At 40.7% G+C, this 25,282-nt stretch overlaps 1 protein-coding gene across 6 annotated transcripts in view; it reads left to right on the top strand.

Annotated features, from left to right (window-relative positions):
• The first annotated feature begins 4,072 nt into the window (after positions 1–4,072).
• Positions 4,073–25,282, top strand: part of MRTFB (myocardin related transcription factor B) — a 203,033-nt gene continuing 181,823 nt past the window's right edge. For 4 of the 6 annotated variants that reach the window (XR_008392801.1, XM_037151233.2, XM_053672125.1 and 1 more), the window contains exons 1-2: positions 4,073–4,327; positions 15,674–15,737. The gene's annotated coding sequence lies outside the window, so the exon portion shown is untranslated. Of the gene's footprint in view, positions 4,328–8,116; positions 8,251–15,673; positions 15,738–25,282 lie in introns of all 6 variants that reach the window. The other 2 variants (XM_053672124.1, XM_053672123.1) reach the window with 1 other exon arrangement.

The raw sequence follows: 25,282 nt of genomic DNA, 5'->3' as shown, positions 1-25,282 counted from the left end.
GTCAGCATTCTTGGTGGAAATGCTAGCTGGTTTAGGTAGAAAGGAGAATGTAATATAGGATGTTGGGTATCCCACAGAATCATCGTGAAGGCTGGAGAAAGGAACTTGAGGCTAAGCTTCTAGGAAAAATGCCCCAAACCACACAGCAGGCGTGGCCCCATGAGCTAGCTGCCACCCTGCCTGAGTCTGCTCTCACCACAGCCACCACTGCCATCAGCACTGGTGCAGCTTCTCCATCGGGAGCTCCACTCTGCAACCACCGTCCCCAAAGCTGACTGCTTTGGCTGCTGGCCACTCAACAGAACACAGCTCATGACCACATTCAGTCTCACGTGGTACGTGTGGCTGGTGGAGCCTATGTCATTTTCCTTATCCTAGTTGGAAGGGAGGCAAGACATCTGCAGCTGGATTTCTGTTTTGGGGTGCTGGGACTTTATAATGTTCGATTTCCTCAAATACAGATCGGCTAGAGATATGACAGCTGTGTCATCCTTGACCAAGCACTGGTGGGACAGAAGTGGTAGGAGTCCAATATGAGCTTGGATTGGCTGGAATGGGTATGTGGGGACCAACGGCACTTCTCGTGACATTCTTCTGCCTCCAGTTGGGTTCTCTCCTCTCCTCCCATGTCCTCAGGGTGCACACATGTCTGAGATGCCTCTAGAGGCCCTGCCACCCTCCTGTCTTCCCAGCTGCCAACACTTACGTTCTCCTTGCCGATCCATGCCCATCCCTATCTCGGGAATGTTCTCCCCTCTCCTCCTTGCCTAGTTCACTCTAATGCATCCTTCAGAACTTAATTCAAACAAGTTACTTCCTACCCTTCCACCCAGACTTTTTGTCAGGGGAGGGGTCATTTGCTCTTCTTTGGCATTCTATTTACCACATAACATTTCAACACTTTATTGGGTCAATTATTTAATTAGCACCTCTCTCTCCTTCCAGGACATAAATGCAATGACAGCCTGGACGATGGTCTGTCTTACTCAGAGTTACTCAGACAGCAACTGGCACTTAAGTGCTTAATATGTTTTTAATGAACAAATGAGCATTAAATGAATCCATTATAGGCATTTATAAAATTCCCCTCGGATCAAAAGATATTTCATTAGTGCTTCTTGGGAAATGTACATCAAGCCTTTAGAGATATGCATATTAGAATCACCTGGTTGCTTTGTTTTGCTCTCAAACTACAACAGATCTTCAGTAGATCTTGTCATGTCCACCCTGCCCATGGTGAGGATCATTCCACACTGCCAGTGGTGGGAATGTGTGGTGTGGCTTTTGTCAGGGTAGTGACTTTACTTTGGGGTACCATGTCCTGAGGGTGGCGGCAGCTTCGGTTCCTATTAAAGCCTTCCTGCCAATCATGATATCACTGTAGTTATATTAACCCTCAGCCTTGCCAAAAGTCTCAAAATTTTTAGCGGTTTTTCTGTTTTGTTTTGTTTTTTTTCCAACAACTTAAATATATCTGGGTGACTTTCCCTATACAAGGGGAGCCTTTTATAAAACCAACTGTCAGTCTCCCAGGGAACTGAGAAAAGCTTCAAAAGAGTCTAGTTTCTCTCCACTATCAGGGGGAAGTACAGGAGTCATTTTGTCCATTCAAGAGCATTTATTTTTTCCAGTAGGCCAGGAACTAATTTTATTCCTATGCCAGAGTAGATAAGGTCGCATCTCTCCAAAGTGATTTGGAGTTTATACTGAGGGATGGGGGAAGAATAACATACCACAGACATCCCCATGATACTCATAGCTATAATTTATTGAGAGTTTAATTTGTGTGAGGCACTTTAGTACATGCTTCACAAATATTAACTCGGTTAATCCTCCCAACAACTCATTTTTATCTTTATTTTAGATGAGAATATTGAGGCATGGTCTACCCAGAAAACAATACACAGTATCTTAGGCTCATGGGATTTTTAGGCTTTCGGTTTCACAAAGACATAGACTTTGGGGAGCAGGGAAGAATCTTGTTTGTCACTGAGGTCACAGTATGTGGTTTTGGTGACAGACTGTCCTGGGGTAGAACCCCAGCCCTCCCACTTACCAACTGTGTAGCCTTGGCAAGTTTTCTCCCCTCTCAGTTCCTTGCTTTTCTTAACTTTAAAATGGGTACAATCATAGCTTTCACATGGTATTGCTGGGAGGCCTAAATGAATGGATAGCACCTGGAGTAGTATTTGGTACCTTGCTACTGCCCATCAGATGTGACTTCCTTTCCTCTCTCACTTCCTCCACGAGTGGTTTGAGTAATGTTGGCACATGGAAGGACATCTATGACCTTTGAGAGTGGCATTGTTTCTGGAGGGAGTGGGCAGGCTTGGAGGGTGGGCAGGCCTATATTTGCTGACATTGACATGACTTTCAGGAGGGCTGGGTAAGGCTCTGATGCATGGTGAAGGGTTGGCTACAACCTGCAAGGCTCTTGATTTTATTGGTTGGCCCAGACCAGCTAGATCAGGCAAGCTCGTGGGACTTGAGCACAAGGCAGCACGTGGCTCTAAACTCAGACCCAGGTTCAAATCCTATCTCATTACAGAACCTTAGGCCAGTTTCTTTATCTCCCTAAGTCTCCATTTTGCTATGAATTAACTTGGAAGACTATTGGTGGTGACCTTGAAATGCCCTCAATAAGTGCTAGCCCTTCTTTATTGTTATTATTTAATCCTCACCCCAAAACACACTTATTGATTTTAGAGAAAAAGAAAGGGCGAGAGAGAGAAACATCGATTACTTGCCTCCTATATGCAACCCCAGGGATTGAACCCGCAGTCTAGGTATGTGCCCTGACTGGGGATTGAACCGACAAACTTTTGGTGCACAGGATGACACTCCAGCCAACTGAAGGGCAACCATGGTTAGCCCCTCTTCTTTAGAAACAATAAGAGGAGTCCCCCTTTATTCCCAGGAAATATGTTTCAAGACCCCAGTGGATGCCTGATACCTCAGACAGTATTGAACTCTAGACATACTATGCATTTCTACACGTACATAGCTATGAAGAAAAGGTTACTTGAACACGAGCACTAGGACCCCCAGGCAGCTGATGAGATCATGGAGGCAGCTACTAAGTGACTAACAGAAGGGGAGCATATACAGCATGGATGCACTGGACAGAGGGATGATTCATGTCCTGGTCGGGACAGAACGGGCAGGCTCTGGATTTCATCACACTACTCAGAACGGCCGCAATTTAAAACTTACGAATTGTTTATTTCTGGAATTTTCCATTTAATATTTTCGGACTGTGGTTGACCATGGGTAACTGAAACTGCAGTGAGCGAAACCCTGGATAAGGGGAAACTACTGCTTATAATGTTAAGATTTTACCCTTAGGAAAAAGTCACATGGTTCTCTGTGCCCTTAATATGTGCACTTTGGTTCTATGTCCCGTGTCCCGTAGAACGACTATGCTACCACCATCAAAACACCACCAGTGTGAAGAGGAGATAGAACAGAATATATTCACATAGCTTTCAGAGCCATGTAAAGGGTCTGGAACAGGAAGTCCTTAGAAACGTCATGTAATGTGGGAGAAGTATTTTCCTGACCAGCAGCTCCAAAAACCCCCAGAGGGATTGTAGCAACCCATCGCCCAGGAGGGCCTCCTCTCACCTTGGTGAAGTTTAGGAGGGAAATAAAGACTGGCGCTGAGACTGGTCTCCCTCAGCAAGAGTTGGGGCAAGGTCAGGGCTGGGGGGGCGGGGGGCGGGGAGGGAGTGGTTCAGAGCAGGGGAAAAATGAGGCTTTAACTTGAGAATCAGACAACCCCATGTGCCAATTCCTAGCAGTGTGTCCTGGAGATAGGGACAACCTTGTCAAGTTTCTGTTGCTTCCTCTCTGGAATGGAGAGTATAGTAATCTTCATTCCTGGGGGCTATTGTGACTACCCGAGGTGGGTGGTAAAAGTACTCGGTGCACAGTATGCACTGCCAGACCGGCTGGTGGGATTATTGTCGCTAAGGTCAGTGTCTTTGCAAAGGCTCTCAGGTCCAGGACTTCAAGCGTGCGCATGCGCGCGCGTACTGGCCGGCCAGGTGAGAGGGAGGTGGCAGTCTTGCACCTGGCTTTTAACCCTCACGCTCATGGAAGTGGGCGAAATGGATATAGCAAGGGGGACGCAGAAGCCAGAGCACCGCTAGGACTGTCGCTGAAACTAGGGCTGCTTACAGAGAGCGCGTGGACTCTATTCCAGTCCGGGGTCCGCCAGCGCCGCGGGAGGGCGGGGGTGCGCCGAAGGGAGCGAAGTCTCGCGAGATCCCGCGCGGCGGCGGTGGCGACGGCGGCGACGGCAGCAGCGGCAGCAGCGGCCGGAGAGGTGAGCTGCGGGCCACTGTGGCGGCCGTTGGGGGCAGAGGAGGGGGTGAGAGCGGCGCAGACCAAACGCCGGACGGGGGAGCGGGTTGGGCGGCGGCCCGCGTCCTGGGCTGCGGTCCCAGCTCGCCCCGCGGTTGCAGCGGAGCCGCCGGGTCCGCCCCGTCCCGGGACCCGCGCGGACGGGGCGGGGCGGTAGGGCCGGGGCTCCAAGGCCGATCCCCCAGCAGGCAGTTCCTGCGCTCCGGTGAGACCCCGGGGTCAGCCTCAGTTTCCTCCGGCTGCGGGATGGCTCCAAGGACGTGGTGCTGCTGGCTGCGGCAACACCATTTGAGCCTTTACTGTACGCTCGGCACTTGCGCGGTTCCACTCCCGTGCGTCTGGGAGAGGTGAAGCGCCCTGCCGAAAGTTAACACTGCTGGGAAGGGGCGGAATGGGGGTTCAAAAGCAGGCCTGTTGACTCCCGCGCCCACTCCCATCCTCGCCTCCCATCCTTCTCCCCACCCCCACTCACAGAGCTTTAAGGCTCTAGTTCTGTTCCTCGGATCCCCGTTGGGCTGCAGAGGGTGTGTCTGGAAGTCCCTACCCGCCCCAGCGTTGAATGCAGCGTGGTATATGAATTGTTGGGAGATGGTCCTTGGCTTTTGTCAAATTCCCCAAAGGGTCCTTGATCCAGAAATAGTTCAGAACTGTTGTTCGGCTCCGTGAGAGAGCAGAAGTGGACTTAAAATAGCGGTGTGCCAGGTCGAATGGAACTGGAATATTGGAGCCCTGGGCTTCCTTAGTTAGGGGAAGGAAACTTTTAAGTTTGACTTTTGTCAAGCATGTGATTGCACTCTTTGGAGCAGTGGTGCTCAAACTTGTCAGAACTAAGGCCCTTTCCCTTTGCAGCAAGCGTTTATAAAGCCTACTTTACGGCCCTGAAATAAAATTTATCATGAAGTACATATGATCAGTACGATGTTCCAGATTAAATGCAAGGGAGAACTAAATGTAGAACAATGTATGACATGCATTGTAGCACACACTGTGGGAAAGAGAGCAAGTGCCTGGGTGCTTGCACCTGCTTCAAATGAATGCACTTGGATTAAAGAGTGATAAAAAATATTAGGTATTTCTAACAAGATAAAGAAGGGCCAGAGGTATGGATGGACACTGTGTGTGAGTGTGTGTACGGGGGTACACCTGAGTGTTGGGATAGCCTGTTTATGATAATAAATAGCTTACATTAAATTAGAGATAAAATGCCAGGATGTCAAGATAAAAATTACAGACTATCTCAATCAACGCATAAATGACATTAATGTAACGCCTTCCGTTAATCATCCACCATTGGTATGGTGGATGCCATATTTTCAAATTACTTTGTACAGTACCTTTTGTGTCGAAAGCTTTAAGGTACTGCCACTTACTGATAATAGTGAATAAAATAACAAGATTGAGATTTAAAGATTCAGTGTCGGGGACTTCTGCCAAGATGGAGGCATAGGTAGAGATGCCTTGCTTTCTCACACAACCAAGTTTAGAGTCAACTAAATATTAGCAACAGAAAACACAGCCAGAACACAGAAAATTGAACTTTTCGGAAGTCTGATAACAACAAATTCTTCAGCCTGACCGGTAAGAGGGGTGAAACCAGCAGCTGGCGGAGCGGGGTTGCACAGGAAAACTCGGTCAGATGGACTCAGGCACGCTGAACCCAGGCGCAGGGTTGCAATGGGTGGACCTAGTGAGCGACCCACCGAGTGACCTCGAGGAACCAGCGAGGAAGCAGGGCTGAGATTTGACTGTGGTCAAGCATTTGGGTGCAGATAGAACAGCCAGGGAGTGGGCGGTTAGAGGGGACCCAGCAGGCCCCAGCGGCAAGTGGCAGCAGAGGGCGAGGCCATTTCCCCCGCTCTGACCCCGCCTCCACATAAAGCGTCATAACCCAGTGACCTGAGTGGCCCTACCCTGGTGAACCACCTAAGGCTCTGCTTCTCACCCAGCTGTGTGAAACAGCAGACAGGGTCGCCATTTTCCCACTCTGACCACACCCCACATACAGCGTCACAACCCAGCGACCTGAGAGTCCAAGGCTCCGCTCCTCGTACTTAACGGGCGAGAACAGACCAAAAATGGTTCAAGAAGATCTCAAAGCCCCAGAGCCTATAAATCTAAGCGATGAAGAAATAGCAAAACTCTCAGACGCACAGTTTAAAACACTGGTCATCAGGATCCTCACAGAACTGGTTGATTATAGCCACAAATTAGACAAACACATGAAGGCGAAACTAATTGAAATGAATGGAATTGCACAGGAAACCAATAGGGATGAAAAGGAAACTGGGACTCAAATCAATGGAGTGGACCAGAAGAAAGCAAATAATGGCCAAACAGAAAAGAGTGAAGAAGCAAGAATTCAAGAAAATGAGGAGAGTCTTAGGAACCCCTAGGACATCTTTAAACACTCCAACATCCGAATTATAGGGGTACCAGAAGGGGGAAAGGAACAGCCACCAGTGGAAAACTTATTTGAACAAATAATAAAGGAGAATTTCCCCAATCTAGCAAAGGAAATAGGCTTCCAGGAAATCCAGGAAGCTCAGAGAGTCCCAAAGAAGTTGGACCCAAGAAGGAACACACCAAGGCACATCATCATTATATTAGCCAAGATTAAAATGAAGGAGAGATTCCTAGAAGCAGCAAGAGATAAGAGGACAGTCACCTACAAAGGAGTCCCCATCAGATTGTCAGCTGATTTCTCAAAAGAGACCTTACAGGCAAGAAGGGGCTGGAAAGAAGTATTCCAAATCATGAAATCCAAAGACCTACAACCAAGATTACTCTATCCAGCAAAACTTTCATTTAGAATGGAAGGGCAGATAAAGTGCTTCTCAGATAAGATCAAATTCAAGGAGTTCATCATCACCAAGCCCTATTATATGATATGTTAAAGGGACTTATCTAAGAAAAAGAAGTTAAAGAAACATGAACAGTGAAAGGACAGCACACTCACAATTATTAACAACCGCACCTAAAACAAAATCAAACTAAGAGGACAGCTAGATCAGAAGTGGAAACATAGAAATGAAGATCACGTGGAGGGTTAGCAACAGGGGAGTGGGAGGAGGAGAATGGGGGAGAAGGTACAGAAAATAAGTAGCATAGATAGTAGATAGAAAATGGGGGGGGAAGAATAGTATGGGAAATATAGAATCTAAAGAATTTGAGACACATGGTCATAAACTAAAGGGGGGGGGGGGGGGGGTAGGGTGGAGGGGAATGAAGGGGGGAATAGAACAACTGTAATGGCATAATCAATAAAAATAAATAAAATTAAATTTAAAAAATAATAAATAAAGATTCAGTGCCGATATCTCAATTACTGGTTTAAATATGCTCAGTTTTATGACACTGCAGTTATGTGTTGAGTTAACAATATGTGACATGAGGAAAATGGTCACTAATGTTCAAAGATTAGTTATTTTATCTCAACATTCTTCACATTAGTTATTTCCTCCTAAATTACCGTGGGTTTCCCATAATACAAAAACTTTTTAGTGTTATACCCTAGAGTAATGCCACTTTACAGAGATTAATCTGACTAGATATGTAAAAGATTCTCGGGACTGAGATGAATCTTCATTATGTGGGTCTGTCCCATGCATCTTGTGAAATCCGACATTCTGGCCCCAACATGCTTAATGCCAGTGGTATCTCCAGTCACTTTGATAACTGAATATGTTTTTTAGGATATAGTACTAGCCCCATTGAGACCTACTCTAATGAATACCCTCCATTGTCTTTTCAGTTATTGGAGAAAGGGGGGCAGAAACTGACTTGAGCAAGTTTTCTTAGGAGAAAGTTTCCTTCTTTTGTAACATATGGAAAAATCAGGCCCGGTGGCTGCTGACACTCATTGGTTAATCTCTGGTGGGAGACAAGGTTAGTACCTATGTCCCTCTGAAAATTTTTCTTTGTTTAATGGAAATTTTTGTTAGAAACATTGAGGGGGTGGAGGGATAGAGAGAGAGGGGGCAGAAAGAAAGAAGAAAAGGAAGGAGAAGAAGAAAGAAAAGAGGTAAAGAAAGAAAAAGAAGAGAAAGAACTCATAGACACAGATAATAGTCTGGTGATTGTGGAGCGAAGGGGGTGGGTGGAGGTGGTGGAAGGTATAGGGGGGTTAAATGGTAATGAAAAAATACAATACAAAATAGTGTAAAAATTATATATGTACATAAAGAAATGTTGACAACTAAACTCTTGAATCATTGAGCAGTTTGAGATTATAATGGAGTTGGGAAGTGACAGCAATAATGTATAAATAAAAAGGCCCGAATTGCAATACACATCAGTACTGTATATAACCGCTTTTTAAAAAATTTTATTTACTTATTTTGAGAAGGGGAGGAGAGGAGATAAATATCAATGCATGGTTGCTTCTGGTGCATCCCCTGCTGGGAACTGGCCCCTGCTGGCAACTGGCCTGCAACCCAGGCATGTGCCCCGATGGGGAATCGAATCGCAGTCTTTTGGTTCACAGGCCTGTGCTCAGTCCACTGAGCTACACCAGCCAGGGCTATAACCGCATTTTAAATAACTTTTATTCCTACATACTAACATCCATATTAGAGAATTTAGGAAATGTAGATGTGTACAAAGGTGAAAATTAAAGTGACCTATAATCACATAGGTCCTCAGTCCTCCTGGTATGATTGGTTAGAAATTGTCTTTTCACTTCAATCTCAGACACGCAGTTTAGGGGGAAATGCAAATTGAGTTAAGAGTGTTCAACTCAGACTATTATATAGCTACAGTGTAATACTGTAAATTTCTTCAAGCCTTGTTAAATCTACAAAGCAAGTTTATTTTTCCTTTTTGTTGCATGGATGAATTCTTTCTTGCTGTAAGATGTTTATTATTCATTTGTTGTTACTTTTGAAGAGTGCTATGGAAACAAACATGTAAGTAAGTACTTATCAAAATAGAAGGATATATTTTAGATTGACTAGAGATAGATACATCAGATTTTTTTGCATTTGAAAATTATCCAAGTTAAGCATAATTAATTTTTATTACTTTGAACAAGTAGTATCATGTTCCAGGATAAAAGAGGTCACTTCCTTTTTTTTCCCAAAGGAAACTACTTTTTAAAAAATATTACTACTGCTTTTTACATTGATCTGTACAAAACTGAACCAAGTAATATGATTTGCACAGATATGGAAACTTCCAGTTTTTAGGTGTGGGGGATACATTGTTATGATTATGCACATACCTCTGATTATAATTATAAATCTTAAGCCTATAAACCTTAATTATAAATCTAAGCAATTTGGAATGGTATCATAGAATTGGCATGGTTTAATTGGCAACTTTTCTTAGCAGTACCTAAAACAATAGGGCACAGGTGGCAAACACGAGGCCCGTGGGCCGAATCCATCCCTCCATCTTGTTTTGTTTTATCTGGCTTGGCACCTTGATTCTTCCTGGTGGCATTGCCAAGCTCCTTGCCACTAGGTAAGGAGTAGTTACATTGTTATATTTGTACTGTCCTAAAATTACATTTGGCTCTTTGAAGGCAACAGTGAGGCTTGATGTGGCCCCTGGTGAAAATGAGTTTGACATCCTTGCAATAGTGTATCTGAAAATTGATGACATCTTAGATTCCATGAAATAGGGATACATAGAAATTTCAGCACATTAATTAATTTTTTTAAACTTAAAAAATATTTATTTTCAGAGAGAGGGAAGGGGAAGGAAAGGAGAAGGAGAGAAACATCAATGGGTTGCCTTTGGGGACCTGGCCCGCAAGCCAGGCATGTGCCCTGACTAGAATCAAACCAGTGACTTTTCAGTTTGCAGTCTGGTGCTCAATCTACTGAGCCACCCAACCAGGGCTAATTAATTTTTAACACCAAAAACTTTATCCAGGGGATGACTTGCAAAATGAAGATACATAACATGTCTAGGTCTTTGCATTCTAAACCATAATTCTTTACTCAGAAACTTCCTGTAAAAATTATTTCCATATAGAACAATGGAGAATCAGTATTTGTAAATAGAAGAAACAAACTGCTTGGTGATTTTCATGGCAAACACATGGTATGGTTAATGTGTTTTGAGGTAAAGTTAATCAGATGGTACAACCAGGCAGATGTGTGAATGTGATTTTTTGGTTTTTATCATTCTGGAAGGCTCATAGGTTCACTTTATAAATGAAAGTTTTATCAAATGGGACATCCTTACATTGGGTTTTAATAATTCATAATTGTTATTGTTTTAATACGAAAAATGTTTGAAAATATATTTACTGTGTGCCGATTACAGAATTTATATGAGAGGCAACACGGTTATCTCTTAGCCACAAAACCCATGTAAGGACCTTTTCCATCTAATATTAAGGGCAGGTTTCATAGAAGACTCAACTACACAAAGACTGCTCACCTTCTTCTGCAGGTGAACTTGCAGTTTTGTTCACAAAGTGTGGCCCCTGAGACAGCAGCATCCTGGAGCTTGGCAGACTCTGGGGTCCATCCCAGACCTACTAGACCAGAATCTGCATTTTAACATGATCCTCCTCCAAGTGATGGGGTGAATGTGTGGGAAGCATTGGATTGGATTATTGGCTCTCAAACTTGAGTGTGTGTCATAGGGATTGCTACCTACTGCTCCTAGAGTTTCTTGTTTAGAGAATTTACGTTTCAGCAGGTTTTCAGTTGATGCTGATAATGCTGGTACAGGGACCATACTTTGAGAAGCATTAGATTAAAACTTCCTTTCCAGACTTCTGCCAAGATGCAGGCGTAGGTGGAAACATTGTGCCTTTGCGCACAGCCAAGTTTAAAGACAACAAAGTTTTAGTAATAAAATACGCAGCCAAAACACAGAAAATTGAGCTATACTGAAGTCTGACAACAGTGAAACCTTCAGCCAGACTGGTAAGAGGGGTGAAGCCAGCAGCAGAGCAGGGTTGGGCAGGAAAGATCCACCGGACCTACCCAGGTGGGCGACCCAGGCACACAGGCAGCCGTGGGTGGATCCCAGGTGTGGAGTAGCAACAGCTCTGCCACCTTTCGACCCACCGAGGGTGCAAGGTGGCAGACCCACTGAGGGCTGACCGCGGTCACACATTCGCACTTAGATAAACCAGCAAAGGAGCAAGCAGTGAGACAGACCCCCAGGCCCCAGCGGCGGGAACTGCTATTGCCCCCCTTTGGTCCCGCCCCCACAAACAGCATCATAACCCAGCGACTGGGTTGCCCCACCCTGGTGAACACCTAAGGCTCTCTCCTCATATGTAGCAAGCACAAACAGATCAAAACATGGCTCAAGAACAACTCAAAGCCCCAGAGCCCATAACTCTAAGTGATGAAGAAATAGCCAAACTTTCAGATGCACAGTTCAAAACACTGGTGATCAGGATGCTCACAGAACTGGTTGATTTTAGTCACAAATTAGAGGAACAAATGAAGGCTAAACTAATTGAAGTGACAGGAAATGCATAGGAAAGCAATAGTGATGGAAGGAAACTGGAACTCAAATCAAGGGAGTGGACCAGAAGGAAGAAAAAAATCACCAAACAGAAAAATATGAAGAAACAAGAATTCAAAAAAATGAGGAGAGGCTTAGGAACCTGCAGGACATCTTTAAATGCTCCAACATCTGAATTAGAGGTGTACCAGAAGGGGAAGAGGAACAGGCATAAGTGGAAAACTTATTTGAACAAACAATAAAGGAGAACTTCCCCATTCTGGCAAAGGAAATAGGCTTCCAGGAAATCCAGGAAGCTCAGAGAGTCCCAAAGAAGTTGGACCCAAGAAGGAACACACCAAGGTACATCATAATTACATTAGCCAAAATTAAAATGGAGGAAAGAATCCTAGAAGCAGCAAGAGCTAAGGGGACAGTCACCTACAAAGGAGTTCCCATCAGACTGTCAGCGGATTTCTCAAAAGACACCTTACAAGCAAGAAGAGGCTGGAAAGAAGTATTCCAAGTCATGAAATCCAAAAACCTACAACCAGGATTGCTGTATCCAGCAAAGCTTTCATTTAGAATGAAAGGACAGATAAAGTGCTTCTCAGATAAGATCAAATTCAAGGAGTTCATCATCACTAAGCCCTTATTATATGAAATGTTAAAGGGACTTATCTAAGAAAATGAAGATAAAAATATGAACAGTGAAAGGACAGCAAACTCACAGTTATTAAGAACCATACCTAAAACAAAAAGAAACTAAGAGGACAGCTAGATCAGGAGCACAACCATAGAAATGAAGGTCACATGGAGGGTTAGCAACAGGGGAGTGGGAGAAGGAGAAGGGGGGAGAAGGTACAGAAAATAAGTAGCATAGATGGTAGGTAGAAAATAGATAGGGGGAAGGCAAGAAGAGTACAGGAAATATAGAATCTAAAGAACTTGAGACACGTCATAAACTAAAGGGGGGAATGGTGGGGGAGGGGGTGTGCAGGGTGGAGGGGAATGAAGGGGGAATAGAACAACTGTAATAGCATAATCAATAAAATATATTAAAAAAAACAAAAACAAAAAAAACTTCCTTTCCATTGCAACTTCCTGTTCTCTCTTTTAATTCTTTACCCCTCCAAATAACTTAAATAATTGTAGTCATACACTTTAGCTTGGTTGAAGAAAAAAATTACATTGTCTTTTATAATTTTCAGTGATGTTCACATTAAATTGCTTGTCAATATCCAATTTCAGAGAAAAATCTTTTTAAATGCTTGTTAGATTTTGGCTTTGATTTATGGGTAGTTCTCTTTTTATGAGGTATACTTTTAACACTTTAAAATTATTTTTGTATAAAGAAAATGTTCATATTGTTTAAATATTAAAACCAATATTTTGAGGAGTCTAGCAACTATCTTGGTCTGATCTGTCCCCCCCTTCCCACGGGAAACCTCTTTTGTTTCCTATTGAAGTCTCTTGTTTCTTTGTGTAGATAGAAGCAAATATCGGTATACTATGTATACACTCACACCTTTTTAATATAAAATATAGCATACTTTGTAAATTATTCTGCCACTTTGCATTTTTTAGTTAATATATCTCTGGGGTCTTTCCATGTTTGTGTATAGAAAACAGACATGGATGCCTGTGCTGTAGTTCATTGAACTCACTCCTACTGATGCACATTTGAGTTTTTCCCAGTCTCTTAACAATTGCAGACAACCTGGCATGAATAACACTTACGCATATCATTTTGTATATGTGAGGTGTCTGTGTAATGCATTAGAGCACCTGTTTCTCCACAGTCTCTGCAGTAGGCTGCATTTACCAACCTTTGGATGTGTATCAATTTGATAGGTGAAAATGGCAACTTGGTGGCGTTTTCATGTGCATTACTTTGATCATGAGTTAGGCTGAACATCATATTATACACTTAAATGCTATTTCTAATTCTTTTTTTTATGAACTCTTTGTTCCTGCCCTTTGCACATTTTTCCTTTGGATTGCTTTGCTTCTAATCAGTTTCTACTTGTAAATTAGATTAGCCCTTTGTGATGTGAGTTTCAGTTACCCCCAGTTGTCATTTTTTAAACTTACTTTCATGTATTTTGGTATAAAGCAGGCTTAAAAGTTGTATCTTTAAATTTTAGGCAGTTATTAATCTTTTATGGTGTCTGGATTGAATCACAGAAAGGCCTCCATGAATTTGGAATTTGTCCCTGTTTTCTTTGATCACATTTGTGGTTGAATATTTAAGTTAAATCTTTGAGCCATTCAGAATTTATTCTGGTGTTCAGGGATGATATATAAATTCAATTTTGTTTTTTTCCATATGACTACCAGTTATCTTACTCATTTATTTCAGAATATAGCACACCTTTACTGTATTCTGGACTTCCAGACGGGGTACACCTGTGGAGATGTACCTTCATACACACACCTGTGTGTATGAAGGCTCTTTATTTCTGTGTAAGTACAGAAATTGACCCAGAATTTGTAAGTCATTTTAACAGGCCTTAAATTCTGCAAAATCCCATACACATGTTTGCCTAAGAGAGAGACTTAGCAGTTAAACTTGTGGTTTAATTTTGTGTCTGCATTTATTAGCTGTGTGGACATCAGGGAATCTATTTGACTTCTCCCAGCCTCATTTCCTAATCTATAAAAAGAACAATTCTATCTTTGTTAGAAAGTTGGGAGAATTAAAAATGAACATGTAAAGCTCATCATGTAATGCCACTTCTGCCATCACTGCTAATGTCAACATGAGTTGAGGTTGCTGTTCTTTTTTCTCTCCTACTCTTACCCCTTTCACCCTTAAAAGGGAAAAAAACAAAACTATTAAAAAACAGTAAAAAGATATTAGAATTGAAATTAAAACAAATAAATGGTGTGAAAATTGAAGTGGTTCAACCTGAGCAGAAAAATCAACATACTTGAGAACAGACAAAGCATTTGTAATCTCTCCTGCTTTCTGTCCTTACAACTTACTGCCCTCTTGGATGCACCTTGATAACGACGAGGCTACCCAAATATCCTGTGTTTCCTGTTGTACGTGTCTGCTCTCCATTTCTACCAGTTCAGATGCATGCTGTCCCAGATCGATAGCTCATCTGTCTTATATATCGTGACCCTTGATAGACTGGAAGCTGTGAAAAGAGAAACTCTCCATCCTGTCCACCAAAGAATGCCCAGCAAAACACCTGGCAGTGAATAGACTCTCAGGGTTGTTAAATAAATGAGTAATTATTGACTTTGATCTTTCTTTTGTCTTAACATTGTGTGTCTGGGTAACTCTTCTCTCTCTCCCAGTACTTTGTAAGCCTCTTGAAGACAAGATTATGCCATTTCTTAATAATATAGTAATGGTGATGGTACAGGTAGTGAGACACAAACATTTATTATTATATGAAAGCAATAATTCACATTTATTTAACATTTATTACACTCCAGGAACTCAAGCAGTCCCGATGTGGATTATGTCATATAATCCTCAGCATTCTATGCATTGGGTACTGTTACAACACATATGGGGAGAATGAGGCACACGGAGGCGTGGGGACTTGCTCAAGGTAACAAAAGCTAGGGAGTTGGTAGCGCTGGGATTCCAGTGCAGACGTTCTGAGTCTAGCAGCCCAACCGTTCACCTGCTTCAGTACTTGAAGCCTATTGATTGAATATAGTCGTTTATATAGTTTTTGAGAAATGTAGGAGAGGTTAGTTAATTACACTTGAACTCTCACTGTCTTTCCCAGCTATCCCATTTTAGTGACTTCTGTTTTGTTCTTTCCTATTAATCTGACTTAATGTTCTCTAGGAGGCTTTGTTTGACTGCACTTCCTGGCATATAAAGAAGTGTTCAATAAAAAGTAATTTTCACTTTTTTTTTCTTCTCTAGGTTCAAAATAAAGGTGCTAATAAAGAGAATGTAAGACAAGAAAATAATTAAATATTTGACCGAGGTAAGTTTTTTATTATTTCATTTTTTTTAAAACCTTATTATTATTGTTTTTAATTCCTCTCTACAGCCTGCTTTCTTTAGGTATAAGAGGGAGATTGTTTTAGGAGTGTTTAAGTTCATGGAATCTGGGGTTCTTAAGGTGGATGCCAGAAATGTGAGCTGTTTGAATGAGATCATTTAAATTCCCCTTATCTCCTTGTTTTAGAGCGTGCTACTGAGAAGGAGACCTAGTAGGTGGAAACCCATAAGCTCTTTGGTGACTATATATATATTCAACATATATTTAGTATATGTTAAATATATATTAATACATATTAAAACACTAATATATATTAAAACATTCAGTGAAGAAATATGTATTTCTTATTTTAATATATATTTAATATATAAGTATATATTAAATATATATTAAAACACCTATATAGATATATTAAAATATTCAGTGAAGACTTTGTTTTTTAAAATAGGGAACTGAAGGATTTGAAGTCATTTCTGGTGACATAGCAACACTTCTTTTTCTTAAATGAGAATTCGGTATACAGGATGATGCTCCAGCTAACTGAGCCAGAAAGCTAGGGCACACACAAACCATTTTTCAAGGAGTAAATAATTGTCATTAAGTTTGAATTAAGATGTAAAAGAGGTACCTCTTCTCTTTTGAGAAGAGCATTGTCCTGTACACCAAAAGGTTGCAGGTTTGATTCCCAGTCAAGGCACATACAGAAGGCAATTGTTGATGTTTCTCCCTCTCCCTCCCTCCCTCCCTCTTCCCCTCCTCTCTCTTCCCCTGCACCTTCCTCTCTCTAAAGTCAATGAACATATCCTCAAGTGAGGATAAAAAATAAAGGAAAAGAAATGTAATTTATTGGAGATTATTTTGTTCATTAGATTCCTCTTATAGGTGAGATCATGTGGTATTTGTTTTCCACTGACTGGTTTATTTCACTTATCATAATCTCTAGTTCCATCCATGCTGTCACAAAAGGTGGGAGTTCTTTCTTTCTACTGTATAGTATTCCATTGCGTAGATGTACCCAGTAAACTAACGAACAAAATAGAACCACAGACATGGAAACATGGAACAGACTGACAGTGACCAGAGGGGAGAGAGGAGGAGAATAACTGTGGAAAGAAGGGGAAGGAACTAGTTAAAGAGCATGTATGAATGACCCATGAACATGGATAGTGGTGTGGGAGTGGGGAGGTGGGATGGGCAGAGGAGGGCAAAAGGGGGAAATTGGGACAACTGTAATAGAATAATGATTAAAAAAATCTTTAAACAAAATTTCTTGGAGATTAAAACTAGCACCTGTGATTTTTAAATTTATATAAATGTAGATGTACATAATTATAGTTAACACTTGCAACCCTAACATTTTTCAACATTTTGTTTGGACTATTGATTTGGACTATGTCTCATTTATTTTCAGATTCACTTATATTAGTGGTTTTAAATAATGCTTTTTCATTTGTTTTTGTTGTTGCTGTTAAGGGCAAAGTAGTATCTAAACTGGGTAAGGTACTAGATCTTACTAAGTTACCCTGTGTATGTTTCCTATTATAGACATGGGAGTATTTTTCAGTTAGGTTATTTGAAGACAAGGATAAAATGAATGCCCCCAAATAATTTATTGTTATAATGGAGAGAAACTGAGTTGTGTTTTAACTGTAGGGTTTGACATTTATAAAAATAAAATTAGAGATATGGATTGCCAGAAATTGAGAATTTATAAATCTTTGTCTCATATCCTGCCTATTAAGCTTTTCTGACTCTTACACCAGTTTTTTTACAGCCAAAATAAACAGAAGATGGAAAAATTATCTAATACATTCTAGCAATGTTGTAGACTCTTGCTTCATACATTTTGTTTCCACTGGAATATGGGATTTTTATAAGGGAATGCATGAGCTAGTTTTAACTAGTATTTCAGCAGCAGTTACTTGCATGTAAAAATTTAAAAATTTATTTATAATCCCCTAGCAATTTATTTGTATTTTAATTTGCTTAGCAACTCCTTATTTAAAAAATATTGTCATTCAAAGTTATATGTAGGCAAACTTAAAATTACTGAATCTTTGTTAGTTGAGTCTAAATTAATGAGATTACCTAGAGTTTTTCCCTCTGATGTTGTGGCTAATGGTATAATCTTGTATTTGTTTTAAAATAACCAAATTTTTGGGTTCTTGAATCTCTTTTCTATGGCTTTATGGGAATTTATTTATTGGTAGCTTTCATTTCACTGGTAAGTTAATTTCTTTAAACCCTTCTTTAAAACCTTAATTCCAAAAATACTTCTGGCAGGTGAGGAATTACTAGTAGTAATGGTTAAACTGAAGTCTCAATTAAAATTAAGACTTTATATCATTGTTTCTCCTCGTAGCTGCACTTGTAAAACTTTTTGTATGGTATTAAAACAGATTTTAAGATATTCTTACATACTTAATGGGTTGGATTTGTGCATTTGTAACAGTTTATTCCTACTTCAGCCATCAAGCTTAAAGTTTAGACTGGCACTGTAAGTGGTTATTTGTTTGGAAAGTTGGAAAGAGGAGAAGTTCTGTCTTCATATACAGAATTTGTGGTAGCAGAATATTTAGATGAATCTTGTGGTCAGGCTGTGAGTATAGAACCGCAGTAGGGAGGGAAAAAAACTAAGCACTTTACACAGTAGGTAATGGATCCCTGGCAAAGCCAACACTGGGCGTCTGTAGTATCTGTAATTGACTTGGTCTCTCACAGAGGCCTCACTAAGTCAGAATCTCAAGTATAGAGTTTTAGGAAAAAGATGGAGAACAGTAGCTTTGGACCACAAATTCCATAAAGAGTGCAGAGCTTAGTGTTCCTCTCTAGGTATATCCCCAGCCTCTGACTGCCCTGTCCTACTTGAGAAATACTTTTCCCTCCTAACCTTGGAGGCTTTCTTTGCCTAGTGTTGTGGCATGATGGAGATGTGTATGGAGCTGGGCAGAAGAAGTCTGACTCTGCCTGTTACTGCAGTTTAGATGCTCTCTTTAAATAGATTTCAACATGGGAGTATGGCTATAAAGCATCATTTCCTCTGTATCATAGCAGTGTAATGACAAATCTGGGAATTCATGCAAGTTTTTCCTTCAGGCCAAAAAGTTTGTTCAGAGAAGACACCTAGTTCATGGTGAAGGTTGTGTAGATTAAACCCAATAAGTTTTGTTTGAAATAGATTTCAGTAATGTAATAATGTTTTTCAGTCTGAATGTTCCAGCAGCCATTACTCAAACATTAATTGCTGTCAGTGAGAAAAGATATCCTCCTACATCTTTTCTGGAGTGCTTGAAATCATCCTACTTCCTTTTTCTTTTACTTTAAGAACTGATTACTGACACAGGAATTATAATCAGATTGCATCAGTCTTTATGGAAAGGTTACCAATTATTGCACTGAAAAATAGGCATTTTCTGTAATAGTAAGTGTTTTTCTTAGTGTGTCTCTCTTGGTTCAGTGGTGTTAAATACTTCTCAGATGAATGAATGCTTTGCGTTATGCCCTGATTTAAAAACAGACTTTCTTGATGGCTTTCCTACCTTCAGTTCTATGGGAAGGGGGATAATTTATTTAATGTGAAGTCTTCATAGGATCTTTTCGTTGTTTAGATGTCCTTGGGGTAAAAGAAGGATGGCAGATGTCAGTTACTTATATGATTATTTAAGCTCTAAAAGGAGTATGTGCTTTGAAGAGTCCAGAACAGTGGGTATTTTAATGGTGGGGTGTACATGTTGAACATTGGACCCTACTGTTGGTGTGCATGTCCTCATTTCATTCTCACAGCTCTGAGAGGGCAGATAGAATCACTCAATAGAAGGCCACAGTTAGGAAGTTTGTCCTTGGGCATGCAGCTTCAGTAGGTTTTAAAAAATGATGACTTGAATCCAGATCTCTGTAGCTCCAAGGTTGTTGCTCTCCTTTATACACATTGACAGAGAAAGGGATTTCACAGTTGTTAGAGTGTTCCGTTTTTGTAGATAATTGAAATGTTGGACGGAATGAAGACAAAGCTACTTTGTCACCATCATCACCATCATTTGTACCATCTTTATTTCTAAGTTCTTCAACATCAACCAATGAAATTTTGGAGCCTGCCAGGGTGTCTGGCTCACTGTGTCCAATACAACGTAGGCTTGTTTAGTTTAGCAGTGCTCTGAGATGAAAGGTTCATGGCAGTCAAGTACAAACAGACCTTCTGTGGGATGTTAATTCTGTTATAGGAGAGAATGCTGTTTTTCCTTGCTCTTTGCTAATAAAGAAGCTGGCACATTTACTCATGATTTAATAAGGATTTTGATTTGTTTATATGTGTGTAATCAAAGGGAAGTGAACAGTTCTGGTAAACATTTTTCTTTGTGCAGTATTTGGTTAATTCCATTTCATAGCTGCCAGGGAATTGTAAATGGTGTGCTCTTTTGTTTTCTCTTTTTACTTTGCATTTGATTTTATGGTTGGTTGTTGTAAGAAATCATTTCCTCTTTTGAACAGATTGTGTGTTTTTTACAGGAAGTTATCCTATGGTAGGCAGAGTGATTTAACCAGACCACTGCACAGAGGTATCATTATATGATTTTGTTCAGTCCCTTTCTAAATGATAGCTGTATTGAGATATAACTCATGTACCCTGAAGTTCACTCATTTAAAGAATACAGTTCAGTAGATTTTAGTATGTTCACAGTTATGCACCTATCCTCACTGTCTAATTGCAGAACACTTTCATCACCCCAAAAAGAAACCTCATGCCTATAAGCAGTCACTCTCCATTCTTAACCTTTTTCCAGCCTCTGGGAACTACTTTCTGTGTCTGCGGATTTGCCTATTCTGGACTTGTCGTATAAATGGAGTCCTACAACGTGAGGCTGTTTGTGTCTGGCTTCTTTCACTTACCATGTATTTGAGGTTCATCCATGTTGTAGCATGTATCAGAATTTCATTCTTTTTTTGTTGCTGAATAATACTGAGTTGGGCAAAAAGTCCATTTAGTTTTTTCCATAAAAGACACTTTATTTTCACTTTTATTAATAACTTTATTAATAATTTCCAGTAACTTTATTAATTTGGAGATTTCGAGTATGTTGCCTCTCTCCCGCTATTGGCTTCTAGTTGGTAGAGGCCAGGGGTGCTATTAAAAATCTTCCAATGCATAAGACAGCCCCACAGCAAAGAATTATTTGGCCAGAATGTCAGTAGTGCCAAGAAACTTTGCAAACCACTTCCATCAGTCACAGCATTTTCTTTATACGCTGCACAAATTTTGTTTTGCATTTTAGTTGTGTTTTTACATTTCTTGAAATAATAAAGCATAATATGCTGAAAATGTTGCAAACAAGTTTTGGGGAGGACATATATTTTCATTTCTCTTAGACATATACCTAGGAGTAGAATTGCTGGGACCTATGATAACTCTGTGTTTAACTTTTTGAGAACTGCCAAGCTGTTTTCCACAGTGGCTGCACCACTTTTTATTTCCTTCAGCAGTGTTAGAGGATTCCAATTTTCTCATGTCCTTGCCAACACTTGTTTTCTGGGTTTTAGTGGTTTTTTTTTTTATAGTAGCCATCCCAGTGGGTGTGTGAAGTTGTGTCTCGTGGTTTTGATTTGCATTTTCCTATTGATTAATGATATTGAGCATCTTTCTATGTGCTTATCGGCCACTTATAATGATATATCTTTTTTAGAGAAATAGCTGTTCAAGTTCTTTCTCTATTTAAAATTTTTTTGCTGTTGCATTGTAATAGTTCTTTATTCTAGATACACACATGTGTACACACATTCTTATCAAACACAAGAATTGTAAAATTTTTCTTCCTTTCTGTGGATTGTCTTTCACTTTCTTAATGTCATTCTTTGAGGCAAAAGCTTTTAGTTTTGATGAAGTCCAGTTCATCTATTCTTCAGTTGCTTGTGCAGTCTTCTCTGTTTTTGAAATTTTGTGTAAGTTAAAAACATCCCTTATTTCTAGACATCTCCAATTAATTAATTAATTAAAAATTTTCACCTGAGGATATGTTTATTGACTTTAGGGAGAAGAAGGGCAGGGGGAGAGAGAGACAGACAGACATTGATGTGAGAGAGAAACATCAATCACTTGCCTCCCATGTGCCCCAGCTGGAGATCAAACCCACAACCTTTTTAGTGTAACCAACTGAGTAACGCAGCCAGGGCTAGCCATCTCCCACTTAAAAAACTGGTGCAAAATTGAATGGTCAGCTGGTTAACTATATAGTGGGTTAGAGGTATTAAACATCCTTTGTGTTTTTCAAATATTCTCATCTAATTCAGAAATATGTCTTTTGCACTGGCCTGGTAGCTCAGTTGGTTAGAGCGTTTTCCCCTGGTACATAAAAGTTGCGGTTCAGTTTCAGTCACTGCATGTACAAGAATCAACTGATGAATGCGTGAATTGGCTTAGCAACAAGTCCATGTCTGTCTGTCTCTGATGCTCCCTCTTCCTCTCTCTCTCTAATTCAATAAACAAAAATTAAAAAGAAAAGCCCTGGTTAGTGTGGCTCAGTGGATTGAGCCCCAGCCTGTGAACCAAGGGGTCGCCAGTTCAGTTCCCAGTCAGGGCACGTTCCTGTGTTGTGGGCCAGGTCCCCAGGTGGGGGCACTTGACATGCACACATTGATGTTTCTCTCCCTCACTTTCTCCCTCCCTCCCTTCCCGTCTCTGGAAATAAATGAATATAATTTAAAAAGTTAAAAAGAAAGAGTAAGATTTCTTCTCAGTCTTCTGCCTAGCTTAGAATGCATGTGTCCTTCTGTGAACATCGATAAGTGTCTCATACACCGAGCATTTGACTGGCTTGGGGATCCAGAAGTGAGTGGAACATGGGTCCTGTCCTCAAGGAATAAGAGCTCACATGCCTCGCTGGGAGCGTGCACAGAGGGGGTATGCAGAGGAAAGAGGAGGCACTCTCCTCCATCAGGGTGAGAATGCCTCATTAAGGGGAGACACTTGTGCTCAGGCCGCAAAGGCTATCAGAATTTTTTGGTAGGGTCTCTGACTCTCTCTTCTGGCTCTCTCTTCTGGCTTACTGTTGTGTCTGCCATGTTTCCTTGGCACCAGATATCTTATACCAACCATATTTAGGATTGTTTCTGTACTAAAATGTTGATATAGCTGTGATGACTTTGATGCCTAGAAGTGAGCCTAAAGAAACTGGTTTAATTGCTTTAGGTCTAATTAAACTAATTTAATTTCTTTAGGTCAGCATGGTGTGTGTGTGTGTGTGTGTGTGTGTGTGTGTGTGTGTGTAAGCAGAACAAGTCCAAGTAATTTATGTCAGAGCATAAAATTTGAGGCAGGGAATAATAGTTGCTTGGTTAGAGAGGAAGTTTAATTATGGAGAATTGGGTATATTCTGATAAGGAATTCAGATTTTGCCCATATTGATGGGGACCGTTGATGAGTCCAGGAGGGGGAGAGTGATATGGTCACTGTGGCTACTGTGTTATGGATGCCAGGTGCAGGGGCAGGACTGGACACAGAAGACCCATTAGGCTGTTATACTAGTCCAGTTGAGAGCCAATGAGGACCTGAACTCAGACATTTGTGGCTGAGTTGGGTAAGACACAGGCTGTAAATGTTTAGTAGTTATTAGTCAGGAATCCTGACTACAGGTAACAGAAACCCTGCTCAAACTATCTTAAGTTAAAAGGGGTATTAATTGGAAGGTCCTGGAGAAGGTCCCAAAAGAAATGGAATGCTGCAGAGAGCAGTGATGTTGGGGATTAGAGTGGTACTTGTTATCACAGGCGCTCTTTCCCCTCTGTCCTTTCAGACTTTTACATGGAGAGTGGCCATTTTCACACTCACCAGTCAATAGGAAGAAAGAGCTTCTCCCTCCCAGCTGTAGTTTTTAAAATCCCAGGGGCTCTCTTGGCTTCTGGTTTTGTGGCTTCACCAGGCACTGGGGTCTTTGTGGAAGCTCTCTAACACCATCACATTGGGAGCTCCATACCTCTTTCCATAAAAGAAGTATGGAAAAGGTGGTTCTGGGTGGAGACAACGTTATCCCCCTACTCTGGGAATACAGACCAGATCCAGAGATTGAGAAGATCTGAGGAGGAAGTGAGGATGAAGAGTGCCTCCCAAGTTTGTGGCTTTGGTAACTTATAATGGCACCATCCAAGAGTAAGGGTTCAGGAGCAATTAGATCAGAGTGCAGTGAGTAAACTGAGTTCAGTTTTAGACCAGCCTAGGCTGGGACGTAGGGCTAATCACAATTCATATGTTACATATTTTTATAATTCTTTGATTGGTTTGGCTTCCTTTGCCATTAGAAGCTCCGTGAGGACAGGGACTGTCTATTCTCTTTGCTGTCAATCTCCAGAACCTAGCATACTGTACTTGGCAGTAGTAGGTTTTCAGTAAATACCGATATGAATGATTGAATTCGAGTGAACACTTCCAGCAGGCAGCTGCATGGACAGTTTGGTTCTCAGATGAGGACAGGAAAATAGACTTGGGAGTCATCAGTATAGGGGTAGAAGGGAGACAAGTCTTGAGAGTTGTCCTTACTGGCTAAGTGACTGAAAGTTCTCTGTATTGTGGAGACCTGTAATTTTCATGTTCAGGTAATGAAATTGTGTCTTTTCTCTGCCTTGCCTAATATTTAATGCTTGTAATTATCTACTGACAATCCTGCCAATGATTTTTTTTTAAATTTTGTGATAGAGTTAGGGTTGTGGTAGGGAAATAAAGGTGATAGACAGAAATTCTACTTCCTTTTAAGAATAACTGACTCATGGGATAAAACCTTGGATATGATTTCAGATCACTCCTGTAAACTCTCACAAAAGATGTTTATAAAACACTTGGAACAATACAGATTGTACCAAGAAAATGTGCTTTGATCAACTCTTGAGATACAAAGCAGGGAACTTAATAAATCAAATCCTATTTGTGAATGGAAAGGACTGAAAGTTCACCTTAAAAGTAGGAATTCAGTGCACATCAAGGCTTAAATTTTGTATTCTGAATAGCAGATGTTATCTTAGTTTCATCTTTTATATAAAAAGAAAATGAATTGCAGGTTTCAGATCTTCACATCTTGAAATCTGACTCCTGATTCTAATCTCTTAATTACTATTGGAACACTAGTCTAGAAATGGAATTTGACTTTGGTTTTTTTACCCATTAATTTTGGGGTGAGTGTACTTCCAGCCCTTTATATTTAGGAAAACCAAACCACTGGTAGTTTGGATATGCCATAACATTTATTATTTAAATATTAGAAAAACACGGTAATGTTTATGTAAAGTGGTAATATTATGTTCATACTTGGGAAAAGTGGTTTTTCATTTTAAGGCATAAATATAATTGTATTTATATTGCCTTCCAGCAGCAATGATGTAAACCATTCTTTAAAAATGTATTTAATTTTTTACTTAAAGAACTTCCACTAAATTTACCTGATTCCAAATACAGGCCAGCGTTTTTTAGCGAGCTGTAATTTAATAGAGCATTTCTAAGAACTCAAATTGAGTAGATAATAGCATCTCAGCTTTTGAAATTACCATAA

This window comes from Artibeus jamaicensis, unplaced genomic scaffold (genome assembly GCF_021234435.1).
Source record: "Artibeus jamaicensis isolate MK-2021 breed Jamaican fruit bat unplaced genomic scaffold, CSHL_Jam_final contig_729, whole genome shotgun sequence".
NCBI classification, from domain to species: domain Eukaryota; kingdom Metazoa; phylum Chordata; class Mammalia; order Chiroptera; family Phyllostomidae; genus Artibeus; species Artibeus jamaicensis.
This window is presented reverse-complemented; position numbering and strand designations above follow the sequence as displayed.